Here is a 25977-nt window from a genome sequence, read left to right as displayed (position 1 = left end):
GAATTGATGTATTTTCATTTCAAGTCACACACTTCAAGAAGCCAAGCAAAGTAAAGCTATGAACAAACCGTCTCAGCTTGGCTGCTCTAGGTTTTGCACTACTGGCCTCTCTTTGGCTATGTGCTGAAGAAACTTTTCAATCATCAACAGCCATCCAGATATTATCACAGTAGCAGCAATAACTGTAATTCAAAGTAAATGGGCTCCTTCATAGTAAAGGGATATAAATATTGTGGAATGAGCTCAGCAGGGTTTGTGTGTCTAAGCCACCAGAGTGAGTTTATTCAGACATCTATCCTGTAGCTGGGATTTTATTTGGACCTAGGAAAGAATCAGGAGGATCTAGAAGCTTTTCTCTTGGTCGATTTTTTCCTGACGTCTAAAAAGGCTTAAAACAAGACGTCACATGGCTACTTCCCATGTTAAGGTGCGAGGGAATATGCTGATAAACTAAACTATATATATATATATATATATATATATATATATATATATATATATATATATATATATATATATATATATATATATACATATATCAAAGTAATCAAAGCACAAGGTGGCTAATTTAAAGAACTTAGAATATAAGACATATTTTCAGTTCTTTCACATTTCTTTGTTAAGTAAATAATTCCACGTCTTAATTCATAGTTTTGATTCCTTCAGTGTGAATGTACAATTTTCACAGTGATGAAAGTAAAGAAAACTCTTTGAATTAGTCCAAACTTTTAATCTGTACTGTATATATAAAACACAACGTCTGCTTTGACATTGAAAACAGTTTATTTCAGCTCTCTGGGTATTTTTTTCCCCCTTTCTATGATGTTGGGTGAATAGCAGCCAACTCCAGCCCTGGTTATTATCACTCTCCTCATAAATTAAACAAAGTTTTAAAAAACAGACCCAAATCAAAGCAGAAAACGCTGAAATCCTTACATGAACCTCTAATGAGCAAATGCAGCCTGACAGAAACTAAAAGTATGGTCACGCTTGTTCACGTTGTGCTGCAGCAAACAGACGCTGATTAATTTCCTCCGTCTTGTGGGGGCGGCTTAAGGGCAGCCAGTGAAAGAAGAAGAAATGAATCCATGTTTAATTGGAAGAAAACAAGCAAGTTACATCATGTTAGTTGCTCGGTTTTATCTTTGTATGAGTCAGTGTTGCGTTTTTAAGTTTGAAAGATAATGATTAAACAGTGACATGAGATATTTGGAAGCAACCTGATAATAAAGAAGCTCCCCGCCTTTAGTTATAAACAACATTCAAATGAAAAGGAGACACCTGATGAGTGTTGAGGTCTGCTTGAGTGAAATATTGGCAAACAGTATGGATCAGTGTCTCATGCCCCTCTCAGAGAAATATTAATTAGTGGATTTATAAATTCTTTCTAACTCCAACATGTTAGTTCAAGTTCTCAGTCTGTTGCTTATATCCAGTCTGACTTTAGTGCTTTATTAACTTTTCTTGGTTATTTTTGGTAAAAGACAGCCAATCAGATGTGTAACCATTGATGCAAAAAGATGATTTTATGCAGCCAAACATATATCTGCAAACATTTGTATAAATATCTTCTCAATGTACGTTCAAGGAGCGATTAGAGAGCAGCTTAAAGGCTGACTTTATCAGTGATCTTTGCAAAAACCCTTGACGATGCAGGTTTAAGAAGGAAGACTGGTGGCCTGCGTGATACCATGTGGTTTTCTGCCACAGCACGTGACAAACTGTAGATTTATCAGCATTTCCTAAACGTTAAAAAACACGATTCAATGCTTGCTGTTGAAACACACCATGCAAAGATTCTCTGAAATACCACAACCAAGTTATCATTTTCCTGATACTTTTCTTGAGAATCTTTTCATAATGCTGATATGAAACCGCAGTAAAATATGTATTTTATTAGCTGTGTTTACCCAGTTTATATAAGCTTGTTTAATCGTAGTTTTGTTTCCTCTTCTGTGGTTTCTGTTGAGGGTGGCGTTACCAAACAAAAACTTACAAGGAATTGTGAGATGATTAGGAAAACAAGGGTGTTACGGACACTACCTGCTCCTTGAAAGTTTATCGGTTTTTATTTGTTAAAAATCATGTTTAAAAAAAAAATCATTTAATATGCTATATTACAACCAGTACAGAAAAACAAAATAATGGAATGGAAATTATGGAAAAGATATTCAGAGAACATAGGAGCCTGTTTGTAGATGCAGGAAAATTCCCATGACAGAACAATGCTCCATTTTTTTTTTCTTCTTTTTTTTTTTTTTTTTAATATTCTGGTGCATAAAAAAAACAAAACAAAAAAACATTCATGTAGCTACAAGAACATCACTGCTCACATATCTTTGGCACAACTAAAGGCTCTCCAAGGAGGACTAACGTGTTGTCTTTAAGTGTTGTTTTTTTTTTGGAATGCAAAGCTGTAAGTGAGATAGAAAGAACAGGATGTACATCCTGAATAGGATCTTGGATGTATGTATTGAACTCTTTTAAAAACATACTTTAAGGTATTTAGTTGGAAATTTTAGAGAATCTGTTGACAGGTTAGCTGTTAGTCGTCCACCCTTTAAAGTAAGCCGCTATCAGGAGAAAGCAATGAAAAGTGCAATTATCTGTGCAACCACAAAACACCTGAAAGCTTCTCTGGGTTGGATTTTCAGGCCTACAAATAGCAGGTTAGGAAGAAAACCTAAACAAATCCCATATGTAGCTGCATCTGTACTGTGGAGCATGTTAAATGGAGCATCATCCTTTGGGGAGGATTTTCTTCGGTGGGGAAAGTAAAAGTAAATACAGGAAAGTCCTGGAGTTCATCCCTCAGCAAGACCATAATCTCTACATTCAGCCCGAGTTATGATAGAATCTTCTTTTTTAATGACATATTTGTTTATATTTATGCACCAGAAAGGTTGAAACCTCCATGTTAGAATGAGCTTGGGCTCTTTTCTGAAGAGGGACGGGTGAAAACTATATCTGCATTTATAAATCTAGTAGAATCCTGCTCCAGATATCTGCAATGCTTTTTGGGATTTTTTATTTATAACTGATGTAAATGTATGTCTCATTTTCCTTCTTGCATATAGTTTCACACTAACCTGTGTTGGTTACATGAAATAAAAGCTGAGTTTGACTGAAAGAGCTTTTGTTTTTGTTTGTTAATGGAAAATATAGCATCTCTTTTTTGTTGTTTTTCTGCATCACTGCTGCACAGTTTTCTTGTCAAGGGATAAGCAACATGTTTAACCTTTGGAAAAAGGGGTTCAAAGTGGAAAGGAAAGGGAAGCATTGACAGTGGCCTTTTAGTGATAAAGACTGACTAGATGTGTTAGGTCAGACAAGATGGAAAGTCACAATTTATTACCATGGTTTGCTCTCAGCTTTATCTTTATTTTAGTTGGTTTCTAAAGAAATTAAAAATCTAAATTCCATAAATACTATACTAATGGTGCCTGGTTACTGTTTTAACCATTGTTTAGGTCCAGTTTCTTTTTTTGCTTTGCACAAAAATAGAAAAAAATGGAAAACAAGCCCTCAGTTTTAATTTCAACTTGGTTATATTCTGTGATGTTCCATTTTGTACAACCAAAAGGTACATTTATGGGCTGGTTATTATTCTTAAAATGCAAATATCCAAATTGAATGTAAACATTTTAAATATTGATAGGAAATTCAAACATATGTTGCAAAAAAAAACTTGCATATTATGTCCAAAGTGTTGCACATTATAGTAGGAGTATACTTGTTATCTGTTTTGTTTTTTTTTGTTTTTTGCCATTTCTATGCAGTACAAGAAATGTTAACATGGATAATGGATAATTATTCTATTCTATTCTTATTTTGGTTTAATTGACACAAAACAAAAAATACTGGTGTGTTTTTGTTTTTTATTTTTATTTTCAAAGGAACTGCCTGAATGTGCACAGACTATTTTACTGTAACTGCAGACATATAGGTCCAATGTACTGTCTGCTGCCCAATCCCTTTTTCTAAATTCATTATGTCACATGCATGACTGGCGTCATCACAGACAAAACCAAAGAGCAATTTCCTCTCCCGACAGGAAGTCATTGAAAACTCGCCCGCACACTCACCAGAGCAAATTACGAGAGGAGGAAGTTTTAGGAGTCTGGAGGCCGTCCAACTCTGAGGGTGCTGATGGTTGGGATGATGGGCGTAGATGTGAATGTCCTGTTTAGAGAGGACGGACAGGGACAGAAGAAGAAGGACATGTTATCGATGGCTTCAGCGCAATCTTGTTTTCTCTGTCCCAGCCGGCATTTCCTCTCCTGCTCACTGAGAAACAGAAACAGATAAATGCCAACAGTGTATTGGAGATCAGGCCTGTTAAAGCAGTCAAGAGGCCAGAGTAGAACTAAATGCTGCTTTGATTTTTTTAATCAGGCTGATGATTTGTCAGATTGATATATACAGTATATAAATATTTACACATGCAAAAATATGCAGTATAAATGTGAACTAAAGAAACACTACAACTAACTCTAAATTCAGAGGTGGGTGGTAACTTACGGAAGAGCAGTAGGGCCACTGAAAAATTAAATATTATTCCGTTAATATGGGAAAAAAGTCAGAATTCTGACCTTAATCTCAGAATTTTTACCTTTTTCTCAAAATTCTGACTTTTTTCTCAGAATTCTGAATTTTTTCTCAGAATTCTGACTTTAATCTCAGAATTCTGGATCTTAATGTAGATGGGCACCATGAAGGAAGATATGTTGGCGCCCTCGGCTTCACTGACAAAGATGTTAGTTGTTTGGGAGGGCCAGTAACACATTAGTGGAAAGTGACAGAATTAGGCAACTTTTTACGTGCCAGAGGGGTCCCCAGTGATGCTTTTTCATTCATCGAAGAGCAGAAGGTGATTAAAACAAGAGGGCTGGTTTAGTCTCTAAAGCAGGCATGGGTATGGCTTGATGCTAACATGTTTTTTAGCTGTCAGAATTCAGTCAGAATTCTTAAAGTAAACTCCAGCAGAACCGGGCTCGGTGTGAGCGGCCATCGGCCGAGGCCGACTGAATCAAGGAGATAGAAGCAGAGATACAGAAAGCAGCTGTAAAGGCGGCCCCGTCAGGGAAACACAGCCAGGCAGACGAGCTCTGATCCAGTTCCCATGTCAGAGGATGAAGAGAGCACATCCAGCCAGTCACAGTCAGAGAAACAGGACTACACTGAAAAACAGGCCGATCTCCAGCATCTATAAACAAAGGTGTTGATGGCAGCGGCATAGCTGATATTTCTCTCCAGGATGGAGTCACAGCCAAACAGGAACAGATGAAGCTACTATGAGAAAAAGCAGAGAGAGCATAGCGTTAGAGATTGAACTATTGTTCAGAGTGGGAGAATAGAGATAGAATGAAGCTGAATGATGAATGATTTTACTAGATGGGTTATAGAAGATCCTCTAGACAGTGAAGCAAAATTAATTTCTATACAAGTACAGATCGCTTACCGTTCTATCATATACACCATTGTTGGGTCGAAATGAGTTAAATGTTTTTATTTCGTCTCTTCATTTCCTTTATGAAATAAACTGGTAGGATGCCTTAATAAAAAAAAAATAAATAAAAAAAACTACCTTCTACTTAAAATTGTATTTTACTTAGGTCATTTTCCCCTTTATTTGAGTAACATTTTGCACTGTCAACTTTACTTGTATTTGAGTCTGGTTTTTTTAATCATAGTTACAGTACTTTTACTTGAGTGATGTTTTGTTATTTTTGGAATCTTTCCACCTCTGCATAGCACCGCGTACTGGACAGGAGGGATCTTGTGCTTGGACATGTCAGTAATAAAATGGGGCGGGTATCATAGTTTAACCTTCTCCAGATGTCCAACTTCCACTGTATAGCAGAAGCCTTCTTCATAAGTATCTCTATCAGAAGATGTACTAGATCCAAAAGAGTCTGGATGTTCTGTCTTTACATTGAAAGGCTGCCATTATACAGGTGCTGGTCATAAAATTAGAATATCATGAAAAAGTAGATTGATTTCAGTAATTCCATTTAAAAAGTGAAACTTGTATATTATATTCATACATTACATACAAACTCATATATTTCAGATGTTTATTTTGTTTAATTTTGATGATTACAAATGACAACAAATGAAAATCTCAAATTCATCATATCAGAAAATTAGAATATTACTGAAGACCAATAAAAACAAAGGATTTATAGAAATGTTGGCCAACTGAAAAGTATGAACATGAAAAGTATGAGCATGTACAGCACTCAGTATTTAGTTGGGCCTCCTTTGGCCTGTATTACTGCAGCAATGCGGCGTGGCATGGAGTCGATCAGTCTGTGGCACTGCTCAGGTGTTATGATAGCCCAGGTTGCTCTAATAGTGGCTTTTAGCTCTTCTGAATTGTTGGGTCTGGTGTATTGCATCTTCTTCTTCACAATACCCCATAGATTTTCTATGGGGTTAAGGTCAGGAGAGTTTGCTGGCCAATTAAGAACAGGGATACCATGGTCCTTCAACCAGGTACTGGTAGCTTTGGCACTGTGTGCAGGTGCCAAGTCCTGTTGGAAAATGAAATCTGCATCTCCAAAAAGTTGGTCAGCTGCAGGAAGCATGAAGTGCTCTAAAACTTCCTGGTATGTGGCTGCGTTGACCCTGGACCTCAGAAAACACAATGGACCAACACCAGCAGATGACATGGCACCCCAAACCATCACTGACTGTGGAAACTTTACACTGGACTTCAAGCAACGTGGATGAAGTGCCTCTCTTCTTTTCCTCCAGACTCTGGGACCTTGATTTCCAAAGGAAATGCAAAATTTACTTTCATCAGAGAACATGACTTTGGACCACTCACCAGCAGTCCAGTCCTGTTTCTCTTTAGCCCAGGCAAGACGCTTCTGACGCTGTCTGTGGTTCAAGAGTGGCTTGACACAAGGAATGCGACAGCAGAAACCCATGTCTTTCATACGTCTGTGTGTGGTGGTTCTTGAAGCACTCACTCCAGCTGCAGTCCACTCTTTGTGAATCTCCCCCACATTTTTGAAGGGGTTTTGTTTCACAATCCTCTCCAGGGTGCGGTTATCTCTCTTGCTTGTACACTTTTTTCGACCACATCTTTTCCTTCCCTTCACCTCTCTATTAATGTGCTTGGACACTGAGCTCTGTGAACAGCCAGCCTCTTTAGCGATGACCTTTTGTGTCTTGCCCTCCTTGTGCAAGGTGTCGATGGTCGTCTTTTGGACAACTGTCAAGTCAGCAGTCTTCCCCATGATTGTGTAGCCTATAGAACTAGACTGAAAGACCATTTAAAGGCTTTTGCAGGTGGTTTGAGTTAATTAGCTGATTAGAGTGTGGCACCAGGGGCCATCAATTTTGAACCTTTTCACAATATTCTAATTTTCTGATATGATGAATTTGAGATTTTCATTTGTTGTCATTTGTAATCATCAAAATTAAACAAAATAAACATCTGAAATATATGAGTTTGTATGTAATGTATGAATATAATATACAAGTTTCACTTTTTAAATGGAATTACTGAAATCAATCTACTTTTTCATGATATTCTAATTTTATGACCAGCACCTGTATTGTCCAGGCTGCCATCACTGGGTCGGGTTCGGTCGCTCCGTCCCTCGCTGGGGCCCGGTCTGGTCACCCTACCCAAAGGGGATGTGTTAAATGCAGTTAAATGAGTTAATTTCTCCATTGAGAGATCAATTAAGTTAAATTTATATTTTATTTATTTTTGTACTTTATTCCTACCTTCAATAAGCCACATGGTGAATTGTGATAACAATTAATCCTTTTATCTTAGCTTAAAGCTTAAAATCACATTTTTAATCGGTTCTATTTTTTCTTTAAAAACTAAGTACATGTGTTTTATTTATTTGTGATACTGTGTAGTTATTGGATTACTTTTTGTTTTTTGACTTAAATGATGGTATAAAATAGTGTTCCCCACTATCTGAGGCATATACTGAACGTATATCCTCTATTAAAACAGCTAGTCTTTCCCTTTTGCAGCAGCTGAAACTCATCTGCAGAATATCCCTGCTATTTCCAGTACATAACTTGCGTAGAGATTGCGTTGTTATCAGACTTAAATTTGGAAGCACCTTATCTTCAAACCTTGTCATGATCATAATAAAACAATCAGCTTGTAATGATGTGTAAAAATATCCTGAGTGCTCTTTATCCTTAATTTACAGCTGCCGGATTACTTATCAAAAGCCTGATATTGCCACAGAGCTGTGAGCTGGCTTTATACGACCAGTCTGTGCTCGGTCTTCTTCCTGCACATTATATAATGACCTTTGCATGGAGAGTACTAAAACATCATAATTGCAACACATTTAATGGGGCCTTCTAGGTGAACTTTAGACTTTCATTCTAATCCAAACTTTATTACATTATGAAATATTTAATACGATATACATACAATAAGCAATAAACATAAAACTATTTGGTGAATTTGATGGTGTACCCAACTAATATAGGAAGGACTGTTTTCTTCTCCATTGACCAGCAGACAGTTATTGATCCCCTGCCTGTGTAGGCCACTGTGAGCCATGTAAGGTGGCTCGTCAAAGAACCTTAGTGGAAGGAAGTGTGGTAGAAAAGAATGTACAATGAGCAGGGATAAATGTAGCTCTGAGAGGACAAACTTATTAACAATAGGAGCTGTGCTGAACTCTTTCTTAACCAGAGACGTCATTCAGTTCCTAATTGGGCTAAAAAAAAAAAAATGCCTGGCTGTTCCAGAGGGTACAAAACTTTACTTTTAAAAAAAAAAGATCAATTATATATATCATTCCGAAATCAAGGTCCCAGAGGATGGAGGTACAGAAATGTCTTCAGGCCTGTGACCAGTAGTCTAGTTGTAAAAAAAGAAAAAGAAGGAGGATATTAGCATTTCTTTATATTTATGGAAGCATACATAGCCTAATTACTATAGTCTATTAACCTAAAGCAATATGGATGGGATGGATGTTACATAGCAGGTATGCCAGTCATTGACCTTGAGGCACCTTACAGTAGAACTGCAGTCAGTCCCTGGACTGGCATGGCTACTGCTGCCCCTACATAGTTAGGGACTCATTTCCCACTGGAATCAGCTTCACGGTAGGCCACTTCTTTGATTTTATCTGTTTTGCCCAGGATACTTGTAAGCCCTGGCAAATGTTGAAAGGGCAATATTATTGCCATTTCTGTTAAAATATAGTAGAAATTGTATAGATTCAGTAATAAAATGTCACAGGGGATGGATGGGGGATAGTCATATTAGAAGGTGCATGCCATCCCCCCTCAACTCCAGTACTATCTCTACATACTTTGAGTTAAATGTCATTCTGGCTTAATTTTTCATATTATTATTGCATTTTTTTTCTATTTTTATGTTGTTTACAAGTTTTCTTTCTGATGTATACCATACTATAAGCAAAAGAAAAGTGGTTGACTTGCTGTATTTAAAGGTGGGAGCAAATGCCAAGGTCAAATGATGATTCTGTCATGGTTTATGGTTTTTGTTATTTTTTGAGCTCTCATCTTTTTTTTGTTTACATACCTTTATCTCATGATTCTGGGTGTAGCTCCTTCCTCAGTTTATGCTTGCCTGCTGAAAGCCCAGCACACCTAACCCAGGTTACCCCCCCCCCCCCCCACACACACACACACACACACACACACACTCACACTTTCATTTTCTTTGCAGCTACCTCATTTGATTGTGTTGTTGATCTCTTTGTTGATCTATCTCTGCTTTATTCTTTAAGTAGCTCAATGTTGATTATCCCATCCATTCCCTGCTTGCCTCTTGAAAACAACTTATAGGGGCTCTTCGTTTCCTAAGACCAGGTTTTGAATTTGGAAATAGAAAAAGGTCCATAGCATTCAGAATTTTGCTTTAAACAAAATTGTGAAAAGTGCAACAAGAATTTAACAAGGTTTATTAAACGTCCCAACAGAGCAACTGTTGTTACATGCTTACTGTTTCCCTATGTGGAAAACAGCTTTCCTTCAACTTTTTTTCTCCATTCTTGATGATCGTTGGTTCTAGACCAATCCATAGATTTCCTCCTCAGCTGCGGCTCCTTGCTTCTCCTCCACAGTTACAGTCGACTTCTCGGTGGCCACTTCTGTCGGGTTAGGTTGACGATCATATCTTCATCGATTTTTGCAGTTTTTTTTTTTTACATCCTTTAAGTTTTCAAATGAGGAATTGAAAAGTGATCAATGAGTTTTTAAAAGCTTTATTAATTAGTAATTAATTCAACTTGCTAAATTTGCGCTTCTTCCTCCCTGCCAGTAGTGTATGGAGCTAAATTGGGGCCATACATTTTGTTAAAAAAATAGAAAGTTAAACCCCCACCCAAGAAAAAAATGTTTATCTGAAAGAGAAAGAAAAAAGTAGTTCAAAAGAAAAATAATCCAAAAAATAAAGTTTGTTTAAAAAATAATTTAAACCTGAAAAATAAAATATTGTTTAAAAGAAAAACTGCTTTTCAGATTCAAGTTTTTTTTTAATTGCACTTCTTCCCCCTAATTTGCAAGCAACGGGGGCTAATTCTAAGGGTACTTGTTTAAATAAGAAATAAAATCAAAAAACCATCATCACTTTTCCTTCAGTTCACAATTATGCACTACTTTATGTCAGTGTGCTAAAATATATGTTGAAGTTTTAGATTGGAAATGTAGAAATTATTTTAGAAAAAAATAGTATAGTACTATACTCTAGTTAGTACCACAGTAATCTCACAAACCAGATGCTCGCCACTGTGGTATTTTTAATCAATGCACAAACAGAGACAGCATCACTCAATGTGTCTGCTTTTCTTTTGATAAAAAAAAATATCTGCAGAGAAGCTTTGCATCAGCTTTTTCATCTCTCTATGAACTGCAGAGCAGATCTATTATTACTGTAGCTCCTTAGAAAGCCTTTCACCAGGTAAACAATGGTTTACACCAGTGGCTCTGACCTCCTACATAATGAAGTCACTGGGGAAACTGGTAATTGAGTTATGTTTGGAGGTGGATCCACACAGACCCGTACCAATTTGCATACAAAAGGGAATGAAGTGCAAGTGATGCCATTTGAACTGTAACAAGTCCTCCTTTTAATTAAATAGTTAATTAAATGTTAACTTTATTTTCTACCATAATAGGTGACAACTTATGAAACTGAACTTAGTTTTATCCTGAAACTCCCCTAGGCAGCACCAGTGCCCCTCCAGTTCACGTTTTTATTTACGCTGTACACCAATGACTGCTACCAGCCTAATCAATATGTGGTGACATTCTCAGAGGATACCAAAGCACCCAGCCTAATACATATTGATTCCAACCCAAGAAGGCACAGATCAGTATAAAAAGAGTGTCTTAAGTTATATGATGCTCATTAACACAGAAATTCGATGGAGATACTGCTGGACCCAACAGTTGTACACAGACAAAATATTCATCACACAGGCTCACATAAATACACGAGTGTACAATATCAGTCATTTCTAGAAAGCTACTATAGTGGCATGGCATTAACAGCTGTAATTTGACTGTAATAAAATAGAATAGGAGGTAATATAATAGAAATGGTTCCTTTGTTTTCATAAGTGTTTTTTTTTTTTAGTAATCCTTCCTCCGACAGGCAGACAGAATTGTATATGACTCCTCTAATGTGCTCCAATCTGAAATATGTGCTGCTGCACTAACTCCAGAAGAACATACAGGATAGTTTTATGCAAACTCAACAGAGATGCCAAACAAATATTTGTTTGTCTCAAAGTTGTTAATAATTAAAATTATTAATGAGCACATGCTTCAGATTACAAATACTGATAAGAAAAGGGGACGGGGACATGCAGGTAGCAACAGCTATGGTCTGTCATGATGTAGAGCAATGGCCTGGAGAGGAAGTGGAGCAGGTAGTTATTTCAATTTTATACATTTATTGTCCAAGTTAACATTTTTTGGCAACTTTGATATAAAAACCACTTTGGAGGTTGACTGTTAAAATGGGGAGGTCCAATGTGGTCTGCCAACTGTTAATTAAGCTTCAAAAAGTTAAAAAGTTAAAAACTATATAAGCTATGTAAAATGGTTAAAACAACAAATTTTTTAAGTTAATAAGCTAAGCTTTAATATAGGTTCTTTATCAGCATATAATTAAATATTGTCTTTCTGTATTTTTATTGAATTTCCTGTAGGAGCACTCTGGATTGTTTTTCTTAATTACATTGACGTTGATTTTTTTCCAATGAAACATACTTAAATAATTGTATAAATGTTATAAGGTCCTGTTGTGTCCCCCAGAAACAAACTTAATTACGTTTTTGAATTTCAACGTATTCTACTGAGGCCCTATAAAGGTTTACACTTACATTGAAGAACTGATGAAGCATTAGTTAAAATAGTATTATCCTGGTAAACAAGGAACATTTCTGGTAAGGGAACTAATAGAAATACTTTGACTTGGACCCTTTATCGAACCCCTACTTCAGACCCATTCATGCCTTAAAAGCTAATACTTCTTTGTTCATCTTGGACTTTTTTTGTTTAAATTGAGGTTGATAGTAATGAGTTAAAGATACACTTACTTGAGTAACAATTTGAAAAAAAAAACAAAAAACTTTTAGGAGTAGTTTTACTGTGCCGTACTTCTTACTTTTACTTTACTATTGTAAAGTATATATTTTTTTACTTTTACTTCAGTAAAAAATAGGTTAAAGTAGTGCTACTCTTACTTGATTACAATTTTTGGGTTCTCCACCCACCTGTGATCTTTCCTCACCTTACTGCAGGTATATAAAGCCAACTTGGAGCTGTGATATATGTGGCACTTGATGATTTAACCAGATCATACAGTCAAATTGATTCAAAGTTTTCTATCTAAGGAAAACCTGTTGATTGCATCGACTCATTGACTCTTCAGCAATCTCTCACACTAAGCATGCTTGTAGCGACAGTAGAGAGAAAAAACTCCCTTTTAACAGGAAGAAACCTCCAGCTGAACCAGGCTCAGTGTGAGCCGACTGGGATTCAAGGAGACAGAAGCAGAGATACAAAAAGCAACTGTAAAAGGCGGCCCCGTCCAGGAAACACACAGCCAGGCAGACGAGCTCTAAACCAGCTCCCATGTCAGAGGATGAAGAGAGCACATCCAGCCAGTCCCAGTGAGAGAAACAGGAATACACTGAAAAACAGGCCGATCTCCAACATCTATAAACAAGGATGTTGATGGAAGCAGCACAGCTGATATTCCTCTCCAGGACCAGATCAGGCAAAGCTACTATGAGAAAAAGCGGAGAGAGCATAACATTAGAGATTGAACTAACAGATTGTGCAGAGTGAGAGAATAGAGATAGAATGAAGCAGAATGATGAAATGGGGGTCCCTATGTCCTCCAGCAGTCTAAACCTATAGCAGCATAACTATAGAGATAGCTCAGGATAACCTGAGCCACCCTAACTATAAGCTTTATCAAAAAGGAAAGTTTTAAGCCTATCCTTAAAAGTAGACAGGGGGTCGGCTGATATTTAATTATTTGATAATTATGTAAATATTTGATATTCATATAAAATTATTTGATATTCATATATATGTCGAAGTATAAATATAAATCCTGTATATTAACATTCAACTTTCTAAATTGTGGTTATCTTTCACTTGAAAAAGTACATAAAAACAATATTTTTTATGTAAATGAACCCCCAGCAGTACACTCTAAAAGTAAAAGTCCCCTTTATCAGCCCTGATTGACTTAGAGAATCTGTAGTGTTCAGCTTGTCTTTAGTGATGCTTGCTGTCTGGTTGAGCATACTGCAGCCTGTAGGTGGTGCTGTAACCTTGACCTTCATGACTTGGTGTTTCCTGCTCTGGTCGATAGCATCAATTCAAGTGATTGTTGCCTGTGCATCATTCATCCTGTTTTGAAGAAGAGAGCTAGACTCAGCACTTAGGCTTAGGGACATGACCGCACAGTGCCACCTGTGACCTTTGACCTGGAAGTATGTGGCAGGGTTAGAGGAAGAGATGACGGGGACAACCACTGTAAGATATCCATGAAATCAGTGGAACAAGTCAGGCAGGGAGGGGCACAGGTCAAAATGATTTCTACAGTACTAAGCGCTTTTCTACTGCAGGAAACAGAACAACTGTTTACTCATCAAATGAAGCCTTTCAACCTTTCTTTTTCATTCATTTTTTGTACGTATGTAATGTTTGATTTCGAGGCTTTGGCTATGAATATCCCAAAAAATTTGATTTTGCCTAAGTTTTCAACAATAATGAAAGTATAAACATCATTTAGGACAAAGAAATGCCTTATGTACCAAAAATCTGATTTAAATACAGTGTTGATAATGAATAATTTAAAATTGCATAAAGTGGCAAACAATTGTCTGTATTGAAAGTGTGCCTGGATTCAATAACAAAAAACAAACAAACCAAAAATAAAATGTAGAACTTGCAAAATTTAACCTATTTAATTTTTGTCCATAAAGAAATTCCCTAAATCAATGATTACTATCAGTGCCACATATACTATTTAAAATAAAATTTACGTCTAAGTAGATAGTCTTCTTTGGAAAACTAAAATTAAAAAAATAAGTTCAACCAATGGAGGTACTGAATATATAACAGCAGAGAGTTATTAAAAAGCAAATATGAAAACAAAACCATAAGTACATGATTTGAATTGTATTTTGTCAGGATAAACTTGGCTGCTAATTAGATACAACATATGATAATTTATTAAAAGAAAATGATCTATTTTTCATTTATAAATATATATTTTAACACAATTTGCCTTATTGTGTTTCTCTTATTATTAAAATATAGCTTTTTATTTTATAACTACACTATATTGCCAAAAGTATTTGCTCACCCATCCAAATTATTGGAATCAGGTGTTCCAATCACTTCCATGGCCACAGGTGTATAAATTCAAGCACCTAGGCATGCAGACTGTTTTTACAAACATTTGTGAAAGAATGGGTCGCTCTCAGGAGCTCAGTGAATTCCAGCGTGGAACTGTGATAGGATGCCACCTGTGCAACAAATCCAGTCGTGAAATTTCCTCGCTCCTAAATATTCCACAGTCAACTGTCAGCTGTATTATAAGAAAATGGAAGTGTTTGGGAACGACAGCAACTCAGCCACGAAGAGGTAGGCCACGTAAACTGACGGAGCGGGGTCAGCGGATGCTGACGCGCATAGTGCGAAGAGGTAGCCAACTTTCTGCAGAGTCAATCACTACAGACCTCCAAACTTCATGTGGCCTTCAGATTAGCTCAAGAACAGTGCGCAGAGAGCTTCATGGAATGGGTTTCCATGGTCGAGCAGCTGCATCCAAGCCATACATCACCAAGTGCAATGCAAAGCGTCGGATGCGGTGGTGTAAAGCACGCCGCCACTGGACTCTAGAGCAGTGGAGACGCGTTCTCTGGAGTGACGAATCGCGCTTCTCCATCTGGCAATCTGATGGACGGGTCTGGGTTTGGCGGTTGCCAGGAGAACGGTACTTGTCTGACTGCATTGTGCCAAGTGTAAAGTTTGGTGGAGGGGGGATTATGGTGTGAGGTTGTTTTTCAGGAGCTGGGCTTGGCCCCTTAGTTCCAGTGAAAGGAACTCTGAATGCTTCAGCATACCAAGACATTTTGGACAATTTCATGCTCCCAACTTTGTGGGAACAGTTTGGAGCTGGCATGGACATGGATGACAGAGTCTGGTGTGGATGAACTTGACTGGCCTGCACAGAGTCCTGACCTCAACCCGATAGAACACCTTTGGGATGAATTAGAGCGGAGACTGAGAGCCAGGCCTTCTCGTCCAACATCAGTGTGCGACCTCACAAATGCGCTTCTGGAAGAATGGTCAAAAATTCCCATAAACACACTCCTAAACCTTGTGGACAGCCTTCCCAGAAGAGTTGAAGCTGTTCTAGCTGCAAAGGGTGGACCGACGTCATATTGAACCCTATGGATTAGGAACGGGATGTCACTTAAGCTCATATGTGAGTCAAGGCAGGTGAGCAAATACTTTTGGCAATATAGTGTACTTTTATATACCACTTTATTTCTTGTTTTTATGATTGATTTAGGAATAAATTTGGTATGATATGGTATAAAAGTTTCTGCACCTTAAACACATTTTATGTTTTAATCTACCTGTGATGACAATACGTGTCAGATATTCTAGCTTTTTATATTTATTTAACCTTTATTTTACCAGGAAGTCCCTTGAGATAAAATCTCTTTTTCGAGGGAGACCTGGCCAAGAGGCAGCAGTACAGTAAGACATATAAAAACACATAAAAACAACATAATAAAATCAATCATAAACTAGACTCTAGAATAACATTTACAATTTCTTTGTGCAAGCGGTTTTCAATAGTGATTTAAAATACTGTAGTGGAATAAGTGTCCGTAATTGCAGGGAGTTTTGAATATTGTGCCACGACCATGGTGCTGCATAGAAAAATTATGTTTTGCCAAGATCTGTGTTGATCCTGGGAATAGTGAAAAGAACACGACTTGAAGAGCGTGAGTTGTAACCACTGTTGGCTACAGACATGAGGTGACACAGGTATGGAGGGAGTTTACCCAGGATGGCCTTGTAAATAAAAGTAAGCCAATGATGTTGTCTTCTGAGGCTTAGAGAGGGCCATGAAACCAGAGCATACATATCCAAAGTCATCTGAGTAATAGTTCGAATAGAATAAAGAAGAATAGACAAGAAAATTCCTTTATTGTCCCACAATGGGGAAATTGTGGTGTAACAGCAACACAAAGATTATAGAAAAATGGTCACACGAATTCATTTGTTTTTAATAGCAGAGAGCGACTTTGTTGTATTTGCTGTGAATAAGTGGGTAAAAAAATTGTTTTAATATATTTTTAAGCAAGAAAGTGCACCTCAAAACATCGCTTGTGAAGTCAGTTCATCAAGATTACGATCCTGCCTTAAAATATTATTTCGTTGTCAGAGCCACACAGACCCCCACATACTGGATTCCCTGGGAATCCCCAGCAGAAGCTGACTCAGGCCGGGTCGCCTCTTGGGGGTTTCCTCCTGCTCTTTGTGGCGGCTGGAAGTAGATATGCATTGCTAGCTAAAAGCCTGATAATAATTGTTCACTGAAAAGAATAATGCAACCACCTTGGCATTTACTTACATCTAGTTACTTTAACACAGTTGTTTCATGTTAGCAGGGTAGGACTTAAAAATCTGTGTTAAAGTAACTAAATATGATAAATCAAATGCCAAAAGTGGTTGCATTATTTTTTTCAGTAGGTCAGTGGTGGCTTTGGCCCTGGAAATCTCCCATGGCTGACCATGACTTGATCTCTTTCTTATTCTTGTTGAATCATTAACTCTAACCATTATTAAGAGAAGTCAGATTTGCTGTGCTTTAGATGTCAGTGTGATCCTTTTGGGACGTCCTGGATGAGTCGCTGATGAATCCTTCCAGTTGTTTTGCCAGACCGGCCTCCCCTGGGTGGGTTCACCACTGCTTCATGTTTTCTCCATTTGTGGATAATGGCTCTCACTGTGGTTCCCTGCGGTCCTAAAGCTTTGGAAATGGTTTTAAAACCACTTCCTGGCTGGTAGATCTCCATAACCGTGTTTCACATTAGGTCATCTTATAAGCTGGGTCAGGATATCATGTGTTGCTTTTATGAAATTTTATGCTGATCAATTTTCTCATGGAGGTTCTGTTAATCAATTCCTGAATATTTTATCATTTTTTTCCTGGTTTTTAAGGTTTTCTTTATGTGACATGATAGATTTTTTTTCATTTCTGAAATTCTGAAATATGAGTTTGACGAACACAAATCTCTGTAGAGCAAGTACTTCACAGATCTGCAAACCTTGTTGAAATAAACTGCAGATGTTTTTTTTCATTTGCATTTAACTTCCGATTAGCCTTGAGATGGAAGAAAAGCTCCACTGACTGCTTATAATCAGTCAGAAATTCATTGTCCTTTAGTGTCTCATTTGGTTTTGTTTTGTTTAGTCTTCACAGCATTTCTTATTGCTATAATGTCTATAGTTTTTTTCTTTTTTTTGCTCCTTTACTGTGCAGCTTCTTCTACATTCTCTCTTGTATTTGTCAACATCACGTGATGTTCAGGGTCATAAAAGGCTTCTGTGTTGATCCATACTTACAGGGGCCTCACACATTTATTTTTCCAAGTTAAATGTTTTTGTTTGTAGCCTTTAGACGTGTTGACAGACAGTTTTTTGGCATATTCTCACAGATATCGACAATACCAAAAAATTGCAAAAAAACACACAAAAAAACGCTGAGCTACATGCTGGGAATTCTATTCTATTCATTTATAAATGTATCTTTTAAACTCTTTAGTAAAGTAGGTTGGAATAATATTATGGACTTTCACAGATTTTTAGAGACATTTTGATAAGCAGGTAAACAGGAGATGACATAGTCTTACAGGCTAACTGCATTTTTATGATCAGATTAAAACAAATAAATCAAAATACAGCACTGATATTGTTGCAAATCTAATAAACTAATTATGGTAATTTTATAGAAAAGAAGACCTTGACTTGAACAGATTTTTTTAAACTTCATCAGAAGGACATTGTACCTCAGCTTGTGTTGTAAAAAATAGCAAAAACACTAAAATGTTGTTGATTCTTAAAGTTCGGAGTGCACAGAATGGACCTTTTCCAGGTTCTAAGAGAAGTTTATTGATTTAAACAATTAACCCACATACTTATTGGTTTATTCTTCAAACAATCGGAATAAGTAGTACTACACTGCGAGGGCAAGAAAACAAAACAAAAAATCAATGTGTGCAATAAGTAGGCATGTTGCAGGTGATCTGCAGAGCTGCAAAAGTTAAGACGAATAATCCAGTTTAGCCCCGTTTAAACTAGCAGACTGACAGTGCTCACAGAGAGTATAGGAGTTTATATTAGTAGTAGAAGAACAATGTAACGTCTACACCATGGGGTTATTTAAAAAAAATAATAACAACTGTAATACAAATTGATATTATTTATTGTGCACTTTACATAGGTGTCTAAAAGTGCTACAAAAAAACAAAAAAAAACAAAATAATAGTTAAAAAAATAAGATTAAAAATAATTTATAAAACCTTCATAACCATCATAAAAGTTCCCTTTTTAAATCAAACTTATAGGTTTCATAAACCCCTTATGCAGGTGTTACCATTTGCATATCCTCCCCCCATAAATACGTGCAGTCTGGTCATTAGAATTTGTCAAACACCAAAAAAGCTTCTTTTCCTTTAAACTACACACGAAAAATCACTTTACACTTTCAACGAAGATCTGCTCTGCAGGTGTTAATAAGTTTTGCACATTTCCTAATTCACACAAACCATTTGAAGATCAGGCCCTGAATGTGACCACAGACCAGCTGTTTACTTGTTTATTTGAATCTTTCCCCTAAAGTTGGAAAAATGCCACACTGACATAAAACATAGATTAAAACATAGAGTTTTTTATTTGAACTCTTACCCTTTTACTTATTGTCTTTGTTTATTTTATATTTTAGACTCCGACAAGTTTTATTGGCATTTTGTTTACACAAAGTGTATACAAACGAAAATTCGTTTTGTACAGCTTTCAAGACATCTTCATTTCTTTTCATTTCTTAAAATGCAGCAGTGATCAAATCTAAACAGTGTGGGAGAAAAAACATGCGATTGAAATGGAAGTTCAGAGCATGAAATATATATTGTGCAATTATGCAGCATTTTGGTTTGGGGTTGTCAGTCTGCAGAGTACAGGTGCTGGTCATAAAATTAGAATATCATGAAAAAGTAGATTGATTTCAGTAATTCCATTTAAAAAGTGAAACTTGTATATTATATTCATACATTACATACAAACTCATATATTTCAGATGTTTATTTTGTTTAATTTTGATGATTACAAATGACAACAAATGAAAATCTCAAATTCATCATATCAGAAAATTAGAATATTGTGAAAAGGTTCAAAATTGATGGCCCCTGGTGCCACACTCTAATCAGCTAATTAACTCAAACCACCTGCAAAAGCCTTTAAATGGTCTTTCAGTCTAGTTCTATAGGCTACACAATCATGGGGAAGACTGCTGACTTGACAGTTGTCCAAAAGACGACCATCGACACCTTGCACAAGGAGGGCAAGACACAAAAGGTCATCGCTAAAGAGGCTGGCTGTTCACAGAGCTCAGTGTCCAAGCACATTAATAGAGAGGCGAAGGGAAGGAAAAGATGTGGTCGAAAAAAGTGTGCAAGCAAGAGAGATAACCGCACCCTGGAGAGGATTGTGAAACAAAACCCATTCAAAAATGTGGGGGAGATTCACAAAGAGTGGACTGCAGCTGGAGTGAGTGCTTCAAGAACCACCACACACAGACGTATGAAAGACATGGGTTTCTGCTGTCGCATTCCTTGTGTCAAGCCACTCTTGAACCACAGACAGCGTCAGAAGCGTCTAAACAGAAACAGGACTGGACTGCTGGTGAGTGGTCCAAAGTCATGTTCTCTGATGAAAGTAAATTTTGCATTTCCTTTGGAAATCAAGGTCCCAGAGTCTGGAGGAAAAGAAGAGAGGCACTTCATCCACGTTGCTTGAAGTCCAGTGTAAGTTTCCACAGTCAGTGATGGTTTGGGGTGCCATGTCATCTGCTGGTGTTGGTCCATTGTGTTTTCTGAGGTCCAGGGTCAACGCAGCCACATACCAGGAAGTTTTAGAGCACTTCATGCTTCCTGCAGCTGACCAACTTTTTGGAGATGCAGATTTCATTTTCCAACAGGACTTGGCACCTGCACACAGTGCCAAAGCTACCAGTACCTGGTTGAAGGACCATGGTATCCCTGTTCTTAATTGGCCAGCAAACTCTCCTGACCTTAACCCCATAGAAAATCAATGGGGTATTGTGAAGAAGAAGATGCAATACACCAGACCCAACAATTCAGAAGAGCTAAAAGCCACTATTAGAGCAACCTGGGCTATCATAACACCTGAGCAGTGCCACAGACTGATCGACTCCATGCCACGCCGCATTGCTGCAGTAATACAGGCCAAAGGAGGCCCAACTAAATACTGAGTGCTGTACATGCTCATACTTTTCATGTTCATACTTTTCAGTTGGCCAACATTTCTATAAATCCTTTGTTTTTATTGGTCTTCAGTAATATTCTAATTTTCTGATATGATGAATTTGAGATTTTCATTTGTTGTCATTTGTAATCATCAAAATTAAACAAAATAAACATCTGAACTATATGAGTTTGTATGTAATGTATGAATATAATATACAAGTTTCACTTTTTAAATGGAATTACTGAAATCAATCTACTTTTTCATGATATTCTAATTTTATGACCAGCACCTGTAGAGTTTTCCCAGCAGTTACGCATTCTGATGGCAGTGGGGAAGAAGCTGTTTTTTTCCTGATGTGCTCTGTAACACTTTGGGATTTGTATAAATATAAAGTGCATTAAAAATCCAATGTATTATTATTATTAACATCATTATTTTTAAGTGTTTAGAGGGACGCCATTCAAAGAGAGGTTCCGCTTAAACTACAATTCTCATCTAGAATATTATTTTATTCTGGCTGAGCCAAAAAATCTGATTGTGTTCATATGATGAGTTTTTATTTAGATCAGCCCTTTATTCCAAGTGCTTTTGTTCATGTTAAAATTTCAAATGACTTTCAATGACAAAATTCATGTTTGCCCTCTGACCCTCTCACTGCTACTTTTGAACACTGAGATGTTGAGGAGCAGAAGTGGTTTAGTTTGCTTGTCATATGTTGTTTTGAAGGCCGTTTGTTACAAATCTGTTGTGGTTTTTGAGTAATATCTTAATTGCAATGGAATTAAATTTCCAAGTTAGCTGAAAAGGAATTGCTTAAGACATGAAACAGCAAACCCAAGCTTTTCAAAGAGCAATACTGGACCAAAAAAACAACAAAAACAAATCTGTCTGGAGCTGCAAAGATGTTAGAGTCTTATATAAGCCTCGTATGGCAACACAGACTTTAAGTGTATTAGCCCACTATAAAACAAGACTATGTGGGTTTAAATATATAATAAGATTTCATGATTAAATGTTTATCCTGGAGAAAATGTCACATTATTTAATGCTTAAAGTTTTAATTCTATAGTAGCACGAGGTGATGGAGGAGCAGTGAACATTCTCGCCGCGTGCAGTTAACGCCGCTGCACTGCCCTTCACCGTGCGGTTTGTATGTATTAGGTTTTGCTGCATTCATGAAATTATAGAAACACGATAAAGGAATCTCTCTACGGTGGATGTGTTTCTGTTAGTGGAGTTAATTAAGTCATGAGGAACCGAGCAGGAACTGACATCCATATGGTCAGTGCTCTCTTACCCTGAAATCCCACATCCTCAATCACCAGCGTTCATTGGTGTGATTTTTATTTTGAGGAGTTGGGGAAAAAATGGAAGAAAGTTTCCAACCCTGCATCAGAGTGCTGCCTGTACGATCTATGGACGGTTTTCCATGCTTGAAACAAAACTAGCAGCATTAGTGGAGTTTTGAGATGCAATCCACTTCTTAAATCTATCTTTCCTCTCCTCTAATTTATCCATTAGTTCTGCAATCGCACTTTTTCTCTCACATCCATCTTGGTAGACAGCTGCAAATTTAGCATGCCTTCCCTGGAAATGCCTTTCCAAATTACTTTTTATTAGTTGACACCTTCTTATTCAAAAGCAAACATGCAGGTAATCCTTCTGCATTGGTAATGAAAGCAAATTATTTGGTTCATTCTTCTTTGAATCCTCTTTTCTCATCAGCTATCTTCTTTTTATTCCCCTTTGGGCTCCATGGCCCGAGACACACCCACTACATTTTATTTACAACCTCCACCTGCCTGGCACCGCGCCGTGCTAAAACATGTGCTGCAGGCTATGAAGCAATTTTTCGTTGACGGAAATGTTTACTTTTATTGTTTGAATTTATTTACTATCCAAATTTCTTACAGCATTGGAAAACATAATGAATGTTTGACCTCCTGCACAAAATAAATACATCATTTTCAATTTTCATATCACCACTGATGAGCCGCAGGGGGCTCTGGACCCGTAGGTTCCCTGGTTTAAGAACACAAATTTTTTTTTATCTAATAGAGAACGTTTGGGCAGAGCTTAAAATGTTTGTGAGTTCAATAAGGCCTCAATCCTGATTAGGTTTGTGAGGGGGTTGGACAAAGATTCCAGAAACTATTAAAAAGAAAATTAATTTATTAGTTTACTGAAAACTTAATTATCTGATTTGGATTTTTGTTTTTGTTTTTTTGAACCTCCAAATTCCTGTTTCCCTTAAAAGAAAATCTTTGTGTTGATTTAGTTATTTTCTTTTCTAGAAGTAAGTGAAGTGTATATGTATGTGTGTATTTAGTTTTTTGTTCCCACATATCCAACGTCATAGAAGTGGTTTAATTCCAGATCAATTAGGAGACATCCAGGTCAGATCAGGGCAGCTTTTGACGCACACTAAAATAACCTACTAGTTGATCATCTCTCACTTGAGCAGATTTCCTCAAGGCTTTTTTTTTCTTTCAGCAATGCTCTCCTCCCTGTCCTTTTTATAGACCTTTTATCCTGTCACTGTAATCCTCCTGGTCATTTGCTCCCTCCCTCCTTCTTCTTCTCCCTCCTAACTTCTCATTTTCCCTTCCTTTTCCAACCTGCCTTACATCAGTACCAATACTCTTCCCTTCATCTGTATCTGTTCTACCTCCAGCAGCAGTTAAATATTTCTATGTGGTCACTGAGCAATAGACCTGATTTTAACATTAATAAAACTAATACCGTCGTGGAAAACAATGAAACGTTTACCCATCATTGAGATATAGATGTTTGTTTTTCTATGTATACTTAAAGCAAACCTGCTTATGATACTGATATATCCTACTGTAAACAAGTAATACCTAAGGATCAAATACATAAAAAATAATAAATAGAATAACACAAAATGGAAATAAGACCAATAAAAACTCAAATATAAAACTTAAACAGAACCAAAACCATGACATACCACCTCTCTACTCTGTGCTTCCCTCTATCTCTTTGCTGTCATCACTGATTCTGTCCAGGAATTTTTCCTCTAGAGAACTTATTATCATATTGATGATAACTATAAAACTATAACATTGTGTATAATTTATAAGTCACTTTAGATGAAAGCATCTGCTAAATGCATAAACATAAACATTTAAGATTATTTTAACCTTTGTTTTTTCAGTAGACTGATTTCAGAATTACACAAGTGAAAATCGATCAATGTTTTGGGCTGGTTTAACTGGCATTGGATTATTCTGAAGTAATTTTTGATTGTTTTCATGGTAAATCTAACAAGCAGATAAAGCATTTGGAATTTGCCATGTTAATCTTGGAGGCATTTTTCATTTTCCCTTATATTTTTCTTCATTCTTGTCCATCTAATGCTTGTAGCCATTTTTTCCACATCCTCCTAAGTTGTTTCTTCAATATGTCCATAGTCTCCATGCTGTTTTGGAGATTTCAGAATGCTTAAGTCTCCTGCAATCACCTGCTCACCTTCTTCCTTCTTTAATCTTTTTTTTCATCCTTCTTTTATTTTCTCTTTCTTTTTGTCCAACTTGCCTCTTTACCTCTCATTTCTCCCCAAGGTTTGCTTTTGATCATTAGTTACTCAGATTCCTGCTTAATTTAATGTTCTTTTTCCTTTATTCCATCCATCCATCCATCCATCCATCCATCCATCCATCCATCCATCCATCCATCCATCCATCCATCTGCTAACCTCTTGATTTTCTCTCCTATTCAGTCTATTACAGTCCTTCTCCTCCGTTTCAGCATCCAGCTTCTTCTGTCGTTTCTCCCACCTCTCTTCCCTCCTATTTTGTTTGTGTTGTCAGTCCCTAGAAGTCAAGTCAGTGACTCCTCCTCCTCCTCCTCCTCCTCCTCCTCCTCCTCCTCTCTTAATCTAACACTCTGCTCAGCCCTCCCCAGTCAGTCTCTTTCAGCTTAAAGCTGAGATGCGTTTGTTTGGCTAAACAGCGTCTGGGTGACTGAGAATCTCTCTAAAGGGACCAAAAGTTTGGGATTTTGATTGAACTTGAACTCCTCTAACAGGTATGTGTGTGTGTGGGGTTGTTCATCAGATATATGCATATTCTGGATCCTGTGTTTTCATGTTAATATTTTTTTATTATCTAGTCTTACTGCTTAAAACATAAGACAAGCATTACTCCAGTCATTATTTAAACTCTGATAAATGGAAAGGCACAATGATCAGCATGTTTTTGCCTTTTGCTGGATGTTGCTAGAATAATGTCATGCAGTGTTCTCTTGAACAGTGCCGCTATCAAAGGGGGGCTAAAGGGGCACCCTAACATTTTTCTGGCCACTCGAATAACTTTACCAGCGAGATAATCTAATATAAATAGCAGCAATTCATGACTCTGAGATTCCATGTATTCTTTTTATCTGTGTCTGTTTCTTTTATTTTTCTCAGTTTTATGTCTATAATTGCCATGCTTTGAGCACATCATACACAATTTTTTTGTCGCTTTTAACACTATTTTCCAATCGTGCGACAAGTTTTTGGGATCAGGCCAACTCTTGGCAGAATTGTGTTTCGTGCATCTTGCAGTACAAGGAGGTCGCAAGAGGCGACTGGAACCTCATGGCGAGCTCCTGATCAGAATTCATGGGGCGCTGAAAAATTAATCCTGTTGGATATTTTGCATGTTTAAGCAGTAACACGACCAAAGTGAGAGCTCTTTCCTCTGAGATTTTTTACATTACACATTCTTTCTTCTTCTTCTGTTACTAGCTACCTCTATTTATTGCGTTGCATGCTGTGATAATTCAATACCCCGACCTTTCTTTAAGGACGTACAGTGTGAGTAGTCAGATCCCATCCGAGTGTCGGGTCATACAGTGTTTACATTCAAAACTTTGAACTTTTAAACTCTGCGATTGATTCCTGCAATTTTAGTT

At 37.1% G+C, this 25977-nt stretch overlaps 1 protein-coding gene across 4 annotated transcripts in view; it reads left to right on the top strand.

Annotated features, from left to right (window-relative positions):
- Nucleotides 1-25977, top strand: part of arhgap36 (Rho GTPase activating protein 36) — a 104105-nt gene that overhangs the window by 22776 nt on the left and 55352 nt on the right. Inside the window, exon 1 of one of the 4 annotated variants that reach the window (XM_038293129.1) lies at nt 24974-25107. The exons of 2 other annotated variants lie outside the window; for them this stretch is intronic. The gene's annotated coding sequence lies outside the window, so the exon portion shown is untranslated. Of the gene's footprint in view, nt 1-24973; nt 25108-25977 lie in introns of those variants that run through there. One more of the 4 variants, XM_038293130.1, reaches the window with a different exon arrangement.

The sequence above is a fragment of the Cyprinodon tularosa genome, unplaced genomic scaffold (genome assembly GCF_016077235.1).
Source record: "Cyprinodon tularosa strain WSP-4 unplaced genomic scaffold, ASM1607723v1 ctg321, whole genome shotgun sequence".
Lineage (NCBI taxonomy): Eukaryota > Metazoa > Chordata > Actinopteri > Cyprinodontiformes > Cyprinodontidae > Cyprinodon > Cyprinodon tularosa.
This window is presented reverse-complemented; position numbering and strand designations above follow the sequence as displayed.